This window comes from Diadema antillarum, unplaced genomic scaffold (assembly GCF_040938485.1).
Source record: "Diadema antillarum isolate AM-2024a unplaced genomic scaffold, OU_Dant_1.0 seq00001753_RagTag, whole genome shotgun sequence".
In the NCBI taxonomy this organism is placed as follows: domain Eukaryota; kingdom Metazoa; phylum Echinodermata; class Echinoidea; order Diadematoida; family Diadematidae; genus Diadema; species Diadema antillarum.
Genome location: NW_027272435.1, coordinates 88,739 through 99,765, shown reverse-complemented (window position 1 = coordinate 99,765; position 11,027 = coordinate 88,739). Strand labels below are relative to the sequence as shown.

General features: G+C 38.5%; 1 pseudogene; it reads left to right on the top strand.

Moving 5' to 3' along the window:
- Positions 1-890: 890 nt before the first annotated feature.
- LOC139712045 (uncharacterized) overlaps positions 891-11,027 on the top strand; it is a 38,710-nt pseudogene continuing 28,573 nt past the window's right edge.

Genomic DNA, 11,027 nt, shown 5'->3' with positions numbered 1-11,027 from the left:
TGTATTGATGAGTGTTAATGTGAATAATCTGTACACAGCTCGTTTACAGCCATGTCGATTAATTTTGTGTTGCATAGTTGGAATCACTGCAATAGCAAAATTAACTACAATTTAAGATGATAGACTCTGTTCTCAATTATGAACCTTCTGTTTACGTCGCGGACGAACAAGGGGTAATTTGTTAGACATGACAATAATAGTCAACACTAGCTGGCGCTAAACCGTCAGATGTTCACAAACACAGCCTCCATATGAACAAGCAACTGGCAAACTAGCCCCCCCCCCCCCCCCCCCCCCAAAAAAAAAAAGCAAAACTTTTGGTTTGGTAAGTTATCACAAATACTTCGGTAGCCCTGACTGTATGATATTGCGAACAAGAACACATTTCTTCATGTCTGATGGTGTGAAGTGATTTTAAGTCGGTCTTTGTCTCCTGTCGGTTCCTTCATTGATACATGGTTCTGGAAAGAATTTCGGATCAGCAAGTATGTTAATCGGCTTAGGTAACAGATCTATCTAACGCTCCAGAGAAAGAAAATGTACTTTTCCATCATTCTATAGGTGCGACATATGACTCTTTCGCGCTCTCCGGTTAGAGTTACCCTGCTTCTTTGATGAGTCTAGTATCAGTAGCAGACGATATCCTTCCGACGCATTCTCGTAAGCGGGGTTTCAGTGCTGAACACGAACGTGGAGCACCTCGCTGTGTGTGATCTCTCTTTAGCACCTCTGCGCACTGATGTGAAGTCGTCGTGCCGGTTAGGTGAGCTTGCGATCGAAGAGATTCTCTTTTTGCTGCGATTCAGGATGTCGCGTTTGGTCTGACTTTGCGGTTGAGAGGAAAAGAAATGATCCCTGCTCAATGAAGCTTTCAGAGACGCACTCGCAAGATGAAATGCCGACGACTTCGCACGTTCCTGCTCTTCGTCGTACTACCTGTGCAGGTGATTATTATAGTTGGTGTTCATTACACATATCGCAAGGACGAGAAACTCTTCAGCGGATTTGACAAACACGAGAGTGGATCTTTGCACGGCTCTCGGGGAGAATATCTCTCGGCAGGAAAACGCCACGATGAAGACACAAGTGGAGGGAAACTGGAAAAATCGACAGGGAAACAGAATGGGATGGACGGAGAAAGTCTCGCTTTACAACGTCATGACAGAAGACTAACATATCTTGGTAAAGAGAAGAAAGAGGGTAAGATATCCAAGATACGAAAAAACATCTACTGAATGATGCGACTTTGGGTAAGACGAATCTCCGTCGGCATCAAAACCGACTGTGAAATGATAAAACAGGCTTTATGAGTGAAGAGTATTTATTTATTTGTTTTGTTTGTTTGTTTTCTTTAGAAATGGTAACACTGAATTCAAATATTCTGTTCGCCTCTCAGTAAAAGGGATGTAGTACTCTATGTTCAAATGGCTCTGATGGGATGTAAAATCAATCAAACAGAACAGCGAAATTTTCATCTAGACGGAACAAAAAGAGGAACAAAGTTTGATCTGTGCTGTCATATGCAAATTAGATTAGACAGGTGTCAGCTGTCCTATACTGGTTTGTTTACTTGAGTTTTATGACAGTCCGGTTGTCTTTAAAGTCTATAAGCGTTAATGTTAGCAATTTAACTCACACTGTGATTAGTGATATCAAGAACGCTTGATAAGAATGTGGCCGACACAATATAGGGAGATAATCAGTAGCCCTCGAAAAGAGTATCTATAAAATGAGCACATAAAAGCATCGATCATTTGAATTCATGCTCGAGTTTCTTTCTAATTAGACATTAAGAGGAGATGATTTATTATAAGTAAGCCCGTAAGTGCTGCAAGCATCTTGGTTAAATACCACGTCATAATGTGGGGGCGTATCTCTCGATGTCGCGGAGTCAAATGTTTCGACCCTTGTGGAACTCATCTTTTGCAAGGAGGTGATACAAAACTGTTTTTTGTGTGATACAAACCTTTGTGCGTAATTGAATCGCGTCGTCTTGTTATACTGAGTAGTTGTTCGGATTTATTTACTTTCTCGTCGGTGATTAGGGATCTGTTAAGAACTCAATAGTAAATCACAAATCTATTCACACTCACACATATTTGATACACATGGAGTACAGACACAAACCTCTTTCTTTTCCTTTCCTTTATCTTACTCTGCTTTACTTTAATCCAACGATGATATAGGACAGTGCCTGTTCTTCCAGCGAAGCTTGTTCTCTCAAATTAATGTTTAGGCATTTTCCGTGACTGCACAAGTTGCATATGTGGGAAAGGGCAAAAAAATGTGCGTGAGTCACACAATCTATACAGGCTCATCGAAGATCATGGTTTATACAAAGCTGTATTTAAACCAGGGCTATTCTCAAATAGGGAGACTCTTTTTCGTGTTTTCTAGGTTTCCTATATATTCTCACGTTGCTAGCATCGTGTATTTTGAAACCATCGTGAGATACTTTTGCTCCAGTGGTTCGTGTTATACAAAGGTAAACAAAAATACTCGTTATATTCTGCAAGGGAGCGTACTTATTCATTTCAAAAAGAAAAAAAAAAGAAAACAGGAGACAAGGCACTATAAGCAGACGCCGTAGTTACCAGGAGAATGGAAGAGACATATCCTTTCCACCTCCTGCTGGAGCTATATATAACCATATTATGATCATTTTAAAAGACTATTTTATTAAATTTTTGCAATCGTCTTCACATTTTCGCTTGTGATCATTTTTGAAATATGATTTTATTGAACTGTTGAAATTGCCTTCGCATTTTCGCGTGCCATTTACGGGCTTAAAGGTTGCCACTGTAATGCAGTTATGATATTCCCTGCAAAAGAAATCGCCTTCAGGGGATTATGTCGTATGAAATGTCAAGTTTGAAAAGACTCCCAGAGGAAGAATTTGTCAGCCTATCTTTCGAGTTTGGGCAGATTGAAAGTTAATGTTTCGTGACATGATCGCCTGAGAGATTTAACGAAATTCAACACTTGAGGAGCCCCACCGCTTCTTTACCATTAATTGTTGTGATCGTGCAGGGATTGATAATATTGTGACTGAATAGTGGAGAGTTTTTTTTTCTTTCTTTTTGTACAATGAAAAAAAAACACCTAGAAACAACATCAAAATAAGTGATTTGTCATGAGCTGAGGCAACTATCCCCAAAATGCATTTGCCCATTTCAGGAACTTCGATCCTTGCTCGGTACGAGTATACAAAGTAAATTGGATGATCAGGTACAGATATATTGACAATGACTATCAAATGACATTTGGCAATTTACGTTCTTTAAGTTGCCCTTTTGTCAACAAAAGTAAAGAAAAAAAAAATCAAGTTCCCCATTTTTCATTCCCGAAAACCCATCTACTCTAGCCAGCGCACAATACACACTCTTCAAACACGCCCGAGGGGACTGCCTCGCCGTGATTTTATGGCTCTGTGTAATTGATTGTTAACCTTCTTCGCTTTACCCTGAAATTGGTTGTCGTTGACATGAGCAGTTGATGACATACCTGTTATTTCTTCCACTGTAGGTAAAGATATATCTAAAAAAAAAAGAGAGAACGAGAGAAAGGGGGAGGAGTGGGGTAGAGGGTGGAGGTGAATTGGAACGATTCCTTTGATGTAGTTAACTGAATTGCCGTGCGTGTAGTACGTGTTATTAATTGTATCTTATTCAAAATAGTCGAATTGTACTTTAAGAAGATTATACAGAGGTCAGCCAGTGTGATACCGTTTTCATACGGCGAGTTATGCATGCATGTCAATCAGATCTTTATGCGACAAGGCTGCGGGAAAGTAAAGTATTACAAATCCTATGTTAGTGATTGTGTATCAAGACGACAGGAAAGAATAAATTAGACATGAACGTTAACAACTTGATAACAATTATGTGAATGCAGAGAGAGAGAAAGGGGCATCTAAGACAATATGAAGGAATGCCTGCCGCAGAACCGACATTACTATTACATGATACAAAAGTTGAATGTACCGGACCACTATGACACATGATCTCTATATGATTTCAAATTATTTTTTTTTTTTTTGGAGAATTTATCTCACAAATACTGATATAGCCCTCACGTCGACCTGTAGATTATACAAATATAGTGATATACACTGTATCTGGCTGAATGACTTTCGATCTGATATTTGGCAGGCGTCACAGACGAAGGAATTAGTGCCCCGATATACGCTGATCCCGAGTCAACCAGGCACGAAATACCGGAGCGTGTCAAGTGAAAAGTTTTTTTTTTTTCTTGTCTTGCTAATTGCCTATCTTCTTATGGTGAAACTGTCAAAATATATAGCATGCTCTATAAAGCCCCATATAGTCGTTCTGTGGATACTAGTATGTCCGTTAGATAAAGGAAATGTCCAGATTATTGTACTTTAAAGGGTAGACAGTTGGTATGATTCGAAGGCATTTTTTGGTGGTCAATCATCCAAACTTTTATATTGTTTCCTAATGATAACTGCTTAAACGACAAAAGTGTTTTCATGAAATTCATATAAACTTCGTACAAGAAAGATCATCAATTACTCTGTAAATTGCTTGATTCACATAGACATTTGAAAAGTCAGTGGTGAAGCTCAATATTGAAATTATAGTGGTCTGTATGTGTGTTTGTATGTGTGTGTGCCCTGGATGAGTATCGATGAAGACAGGTTCTGTGATAGATCTGATGGTGCTTGAAGATTCAGATTACACTGTAAAAACATCGGTGCTAGATTTAACACGACGGGTGTTAAATCTAACACCGATCAAACTTCAATAAAGGACCACACCCACAGGTGTTAAGAATGCACTGTGATGGTGTTGAAAAGTGTTCACCTGACACTTCGTGGTGTTAATTTGACACTGTACCTGGTGTTATTTTGACACTGTACTGGTGTTAATTCAAAAATGACACCACATGGTGTTGATTTGATATTTGCTGGTGTTAATATCAATGTTTTAACACCCGTCCAGCTTCAATAAGGGACCACACCAGCTGGTGTTACTTTGGTGTAAATTTATTTTCACATTTTTTCAAAAATCTAGTATTCTAATGTAAAATTCTTGATCGTCTTGTTTGAATTAAAAATCAACAAGAAGTGCAGTTACTAAGAAACTCTTCAAAAAACAGTTTAAAATTTGGAAATGACACCCGTAGGTGTTAATTTAACACCATAAATGAGCACCGAAAATTTAACACCAGCTCGGTGTTCACTATCTAACACTGGACTTTTTGCAGTGTACTTTCTGAAATATTGCAATCATTGTGAAATAGATATGTATGATGACGGATATGAATAAATCAGAGTGCATCATCTATGACACAAGATTTTCCGTTCATTTTATTCATGAGTAGTTTTCTAGATATAGGCTTGCACACAGCATAGTGACAGTGCTGTAAGCTACCTACCAAATAAGTTTCATCATAAGGATATTGCGGCAGATGCGTCATTGGCTATAAAGTACATTAAATTTCCATCTCGCTTGACTGTAGTGACAAAAGCCCTCCAAATTGTCCCGAGTTCTTCAGTGTACCAGTCGTGTGGAACCAAGCAGAAAAGAAAGAACAGCATTTTTCCACTGCGGGCGACATCGCCTCAATTAATCCGAGCCCAACGTGTCATAAGTGCATGATCCGCCTCCGTGTTTGCTGTCGTCTTGTCTTTTTTAAACACAAACGAGGGCCTCAACCTGAGCTCAGATGTCGTGGACAGTTACTGACAGGTGCAGCACATAGACAACCTCGTCCTCCAACAAAGCGGCCAAATTCTTGCGCTCGAAGGCATTATTGGGCCTGTAAAGGTAGTAAAGGGGTCTGTAAAAATCAGTCAGAATGAAAAGGAGGCACTTCAAACTGCGCAGAAGCCGTAGACGTGTAGGCACCTACTTAGTATTGTATACTCTACGGTAGAAGCTGACAATAGACAAGAGTAGATAGTTACCTAAGTGCACACATCTGTCAACTGGCCGATGATTAAATACTCGTGTATACGACGTGCAGCGTGTAACACATTCACAGCAAGCATATAAGCACCTGATAAAAAAAGCACTCTTACAACGGCTGTGCTTGGGGAAAGGGAAAAGTCAAATATAACTTATGGTATTGTAGTATAGAGTAACACACATTTAACGAAAATATGTCTCTTGCAGAAAAAGGCGCTTCGTATGATATAATACAATGCTTCTAAATACAGGCAATCTCATATGGATGATGAGTTATTCTTAGAGAAAAATACATGTATTTTGAAAGTAAGGGTTTGCATCATTATCGTTTGGGCCAATTCATAGCTTACATAGTTGCTAATATTCCTGCCGTTTTTGAAAATTATGTATACACAGCAAATTTAATATACAAGTATGCACATAGCCATTAAACAGATGAGTAGCATTGTTTGTTTCGCTTAGTTCACTTCTCACTGCAGCCCCTCAATCTTCCTCGACATACTTTTATGAAATAAAATATGTTTCTGAATAATACTATATTCCATAGAATTGTCTATTGTGATATGCAATTGCACATATATTTTCTTTTTAGAAAATAAAATGAATGAATGAATGAATGAATAATGAATGAATGAATATGAAGGTGTAATTGTGTACTAGCATGCTGCATCCATTGGAGGCTCTGTGGCCATTCTCTCCTTGCAGGTCTCAATGCTCTCTTCTTTCTCTCTCTCTGTTTTTTTTAAGATATTCCTTTTTTTTTTTCAGGCATAATCATTTGACCGTACCAAATATTGCTGAAAAGAGTTGGCAGAAATGATCCAATAGATCAAGGGCGCCATGTTCTGATGAGAGACAGCTTTAACCGTATCACAAGGTTTGAAATCCTCTGCAATTATTCGGCGACGGGACGTGCCTGGCTCCAAGTTACAAGACATTTGTGGCGTAGATATAGGTCTGCCTTTCATTGTTTAGGGGAGGAAATGTGCTATTTTTGAAGGATTTAGGGCAAATTCAAAAAAATAAAAATCATTATTTCCCGGATGGAATCTAACCTTGTTGCATTACTGGATAACACAAAGGAATCGCATTAAACTCGTTCGTTTCACTTTATTGGTTAATGTCTAATATCTCTCGTGTGAAGAAAAGATGATATTCGGGGCTGGAAACCTTTAGCCAAAGGAACATACTGCTCCACAGTCAACGCACGGAGGGCAAGCCAGCCAACTTTATTTGCACGATTGCACGATCTGTTTCACATCTCACACTGAAATCACTATACAGACTGTCACTATACAGATCGTGACATCACAAACTATCTATATCAGTCGGTCAGCTGATGTCTCATCTCTATAGGCCTATGTAAAAACAAACAAACAAACAAACAAGCAAGCACGTCTGTATTACTAATGACTTGTGGAGTAAACTTACTAACTGTGAAAAAATGTATTTGACGAAGACAGTACTAAGGGTATACCAAGGACAGCAAACTTTGTTTTTCAGCACGTGTGTGTGTGTGTGTGATATGCGCAAGTTTTTGTTTCTCTTATTAGGTGATCCGAGTATCCTCTCGGATCACCTATTGTATCTGTACTGAATCTTTCTTCTTTATTTCTTTCTCCTCAAATGTTGTGCAGCGATTAACTCAAAAAGTCATTCACCTATCACTTTTAAACTTATACCATATATGTATCACGTCATAAGAACGACAGATCTAATGTATCATTGTGATCAGTCAACCATGACGTCACTATGACGTCATTATCTGAAATCACGTTCACATTCGTATCTCATTGATGAAATGGAATTTCTCAATGAAATTTACATATCATATAGTTCAAGTCAAGTTCTATCGATATATTTAATAAAATTTCATCGCGACCCTGGTAAACGAGCGCGTACGCGCGCGTTGAAATTTTAACGTGCTCCAATCGAGCTCAAAATTGTTTTGCATACGTTTCAGGTCATTTGGAGTATTTCAGAAAAAATCGACGGACGCGTACGCGCGCGCGCATATACGCGCGCAAAGCTCATATGCGACGAAAATATCCCATTTTTTCACACGGATCGGATGTCTGAAGTGTCAAGGAATATTTCTACCAAGTTTCAAGTCAATCCGTCTCAATACGACATCATACGGGCTCGTCAAAGTTGAAATTCCGCGCGCGCGTTAATGGTGATATACAGTGCAACTATGCCCCAAAACCGCCATTTTTAAATCCGATTTTACTCGTCAGGATGGACGGTGACCCCCCATTTTTTTTACATATTTTGAAAGCTGATGAGTTGTACATGTCATTTAATGGGGTGGCAATGCTGGCAAAATGATTAAAAGATATCAAATTTCTTAATAAAGTTAAAAAAGTAAATTTTCAAAATGACGTCATCCAATTTCAAGTTTATTCAAGCGTATCTCATTAATACTTTGTCAATTTTCACCCAAATTTCAGTATGTTGTAGCTTATTTAATGTTCTTTCAAACATAAATTTACAAAAATTTAATTGGATGACAGCATCACCTCGTAAAAATGGATTGAATGTAATCTTGTCAAATTTGACCAGTTTACGTGTTATCTCTATGGGAGTGCAGTTTTTCTGGAAATGAAATTTGACACGACTATCTTTCTCGAGCACTAGCTCACTTACCCTTCAGTGAATTTCTCCCAGATTTTAATATCTTGTAGCTGAGACTTTACGCTATCGTAAGTGTGCCCTTCATTTCTTCATACGATGTCGGGATCACGTCAAAACGTTTGGTTGAAATTCAAGCTTACTTTCGATGTATTGAGATATTTCTTTCTTTCTGCAACTTTCTTTGCAATAACTCAAGAAAAACAGGCCCTATCACCCCCATCTTTGGCACACGTTTAGTTCATGTCACGTTAATTATTTCATAAAATAACAACTACTTCAGCAGACACCATCTTTGGTATGTAAATTAGGGTCAAAGGTCATAAATGTTTCATCCTGTATCTTGGTGAATACATGTCCTATCTTTCCCATATTTTGCACACGCAAAAACCATGTTACAAGGATCATTTCACAAAATAACCACTTTTTGCTCAGATGCCATCTTGTCTGTGCAAAGTGGGGGCAAAGGTCATATGTACATCTTTCTGTATCTTCGCTATGACGTGTTATCTCTATGGGAGAGAATTTTTCTAGATGTGAAAATTGACGTGATTGTCTTTATCGAGCCCTAGCTCACTTAACCTTCGGTGAATTTCTCCCAGATTTTAATATGTTGTAGCTGAGACTTTAGGTTATCGTTATGTGCCCTGCAGTTTTTCATACAATGTCGGCATCATGTAAAAAACTTGGTGGAAATGAAAGCTTATCTTCGATGTATTTTCATATTTCTTTCTTTCTGCAACTTTCTTTGCAATAACTCAAGAAAAACAGGCCCTATCACCCCCATCTTTGGCACACGTTTAATTCATGTCACGTACATTATTTCATAAAATAACAACTACTTGATCGGACACCATCTTGGGTATGTAAATTAGGGTCAAGGGTCATAAATGTTTCATCCTGTATCTTGGTGAATACCTGTCCTATCTTTCCCATATTTTGCACACGCAAAGACCATATTACAAGGATCATTTCACAAAATAACCACTTTTTGCTCAGATGCCATCTTGTCTGTGCAAAGTGGGGGCAAAGGTCATATGTACATCTTTCTGTATCTTCGCTATGACGTGCTATCTCTATGGGAGAGAATTTTTCTAGATGTGAAAATTGACGTGATTGTCTTTATCGAGCCCTAGCTCACTTAACCTTCGGTGAATTTCTCCCAGATTTTGATATGTTGTAGCTGAGACTTTGGGCTATCGTCATGTGCCCTCCACTTTTTCATATGACGTCGGCATCACGTCAAAAAACTTGGTGGAAATGAAAGCTTATCTTCGATGTATTTTCATATTTCTTTCTTTCTGCAACTGTCTTTGCAATAACTCAAGAAAAAACAGGCCCTATCACCCCTATCTTTGGCACATGTTTAGTTCATGTCACGTACATTATTTCATAAAATAACGATTTGATCTGACAACATCTTGGGTATGCAAATTAGGGTCAAAGGTCATACATTTTTTATCTAGTATCTTGGTGAATACCTGTCCTATCTTTCCCATATTTTGCACACGTATAGACGATGTCGCAAGAATCATTTCACAAAATAACCACTTTTTCCTCAGATGCCATCTTGGGAGTGTAAAGGTGGGTCAAAGGTCATGTGTATTTGTTGCTGTATCTTCGTTATCTAGTGTATACAGAATTTGGTACCAAAGATGACAGATATGACTTCCTTTTCTAAATGAGAATCCAAACATCACACGGCCAATGTCTCTAAACACAGATGAAACCTGTATGGTCATCAGGATTCGAATCATTGATTAAAAAAAAAATCGGATCACCTTAATTTGTCAGTAATGACAAATTACAATCTCTAGTTTCTTTTTGTGTTGATAGAGCATGCTAAGATATAAGCTCCAGAAGGGGAGATTGGGGAAAAAATCAAGAAACTTATGACTTTAGAAGGCTCCGCCCAGAGATTTTTCCTGTCGAAGGGGACATTGACCCTTGACCCAACCACCCACGAGCTGTTGATTTGACCCGAACAACGTTGATGATTGATGTCGTACAAAATACTAATTTGTTTTACTTTCTACAGTTTTCTTTTCCTCTGCTCGTCTCCACCATTCCCGCACAGTTTTTGAATCCATAAGGTGAGAAGGTTATAGGACTTTTCCTCGATAAAAATCAATCATTGTAAGTCTTTGAAGACATAGGTTTGATATACATGTACTAGTATTTGGTCACAGTAGGTAGAACGCATGACTTTACACATTCCGGAAGGGTGTTCACCCGAACAACTGCCAACTCTTTCAGAAAGAATCCATTTACCCACCTGCTGAGTGACTGTTGCTTATTTATTTCGAAGGAAGGAAGTGTGAATTTAGATCCAGGGCTACGACAGGCCTGCACATAATTGCTACTTCAACACGTCTGCGATAATTATGTCCCTATTAATTTGAACGCTCGTACTCTGCTTAAAAAAAATCAAACCAGATGCTTCGTTATTAGGCAATTTTGCAT